The 1,768-nt window shown below is 48.3% G+C and overlaps 1 pseudogene; it reads right to left on the bottom strand.

Moving 5' to 3' along the window:
• Positions 1-1,432: 1,432 nt before the first annotated feature.
• LOC124799651 lies at positions 1,433-1,550 on the bottom strand (annotated as a pseudogene).
• Positions 1,551-1,768: the final 218 nt, after the last annotated feature.

The raw sequence follows: 1,768 nt of genomic DNA on the forward strand, positions 1-1,768 counted from the left end.
AATAGATCTCATTTTCTGTGTTTGTCGAAATGTGGGGAGCATGACCGATATTGCTCCTTACGTAGGCGGCAATACTATACACACTGTGATATGTAGTACCGGGTACTCGCTTTTAGCTAGGCTAATGGCTGCTAAGTTTAAAATGCATACACGGACTGAAGGGCAAAGTCTTTTAAGCAGTTGGTCCTGAAAAGATCCGTTTTTTGAGGCTTTTTGATTTTGATTTTGCGCATGTTTGTAGCCAGGAAATACAATATTTGGTCTGGCTGCCGGTTCGTTCTTGGTCATTTAGCGTTATCCTGGGTGCACATGTAGAATTCCACTACGGATGCGAGCGAGTTTACACCCCGTAATAGCCACAATTTAGAACAAAAGATGGCCACCTTTCCACACCCCTCCCCCAGTCCTCTGGTCCAGGTGGGTGAGAGGCGGGGGGTAATTACCATACCTTATGACGTCATGGCCGCCTGAAAAAATCCCCACACCACTCCAAAATAGATGTGGTTTACCCTAACAATTGATCAGGGTATGGAAGCCATCACCATGAAATGGCCTCATCATATATGCTCTGTACGTTCGTCAGTCGCCATGAAGCATCATTATCATCATCACTGTCTGCAGGAGAGATCAGCCACAGCCCCCAGATAGAATAAAAAGAAGACTGTCGCATTCGGAGGAGAGAGGGTCGATTAGTGTTTAAAGTTTCACTGCAACGAGATGTTGCACAGCATCGAATTGTTTCAAGTGTGGTGAAGGGAATCAATTGTGTTCTTACAAAGAAGCCATCCTGGCATTTGTTAGGAGCGATGTGGAGAAATCACGGAAAACCAAAGTCTTCCAGAACGTGAGCTCAGCGAGTGAACCACTGCACCACATCCCTCGGTATCTCATTTGAATTTAAGTATTATTTATTACTCCATCCCTCTCTCTGGCATAGGTAAGAAAAGAGGGTTGGTTTCAGCTACGTAGTTTCGCTTCTTTTCAAGGTCAACAAATTAAACATATTTTAGCGACGAAGCAGGAACTTTTTCAAAAAGGTAGCCACGGTAAGAGACTTGTGCTCTCACCATATAACATTATCAACACTAGTGATGCCTCTATTTGATGTTTAGACAATTGCCACCACTATTATAGTGGGATAGGAATAACTGCGACGCCTGATTTTAAACAAAGACCATCCGTGGAGCAGGTCTCTGCACGTGTCGAAGCATGCCACATACTAAACTCTGTCCGAACAGGCCTGGAAAGGTCTAACGGACCGACCGGCCTCCGTGTCATCCTCAGCCCACAGGTGTCACTCGATGCCGATACGGAGGGGCATGTGGTCAGCACACCGCTCTCCCGGCCGTAAGTCAGTTTTCGAGACCGGAGCCGCTACTTCTCAAAGAAGTAGCTCCTCAGTTTGCCTCACTAGGGTTGAGTGCAGCCCGCTCGCCAACAGTGCTCGGCTGATCGGATGGTCACCCATCCAAGTGCTAGCCCAGCCCGACAGAGCTTAACTTCGGTGATCTGACGGGAACCGGTGTTACCATTGCGGCAAGGCCGTTGGCCTGCTACATGTCTGATGGAAGCAGAAGTGCCACGCCGCAGACATCTACCCATCGCTGTGCTACTGTCATTATGCCTCATGCCCCTAACATCCACATGAGCAGGCAGCTGAACATACAATTAACGCTACCTCGCATGTGCGGAACAATGTGCCACTGCCTTCGAGTCCCACGCAGGCTGTAGGCCGCCGCAAGGAGGCAGGAAGCCACCAACCTTAAAT

This window comes from Schistocerca piceifrons, chromosome 5, assembly GCF_021461385.2.
Source record: "Schistocerca piceifrons isolate TAMUIC-IGC-003096 chromosome 5, iqSchPice1.1, whole genome shotgun sequence".
In the NCBI taxonomy this organism is placed as follows: domain Eukaryota; kingdom Metazoa; phylum Arthropoda; class Insecta; order Orthoptera; family Acrididae; genus Schistocerca; species Schistocerca piceifrons.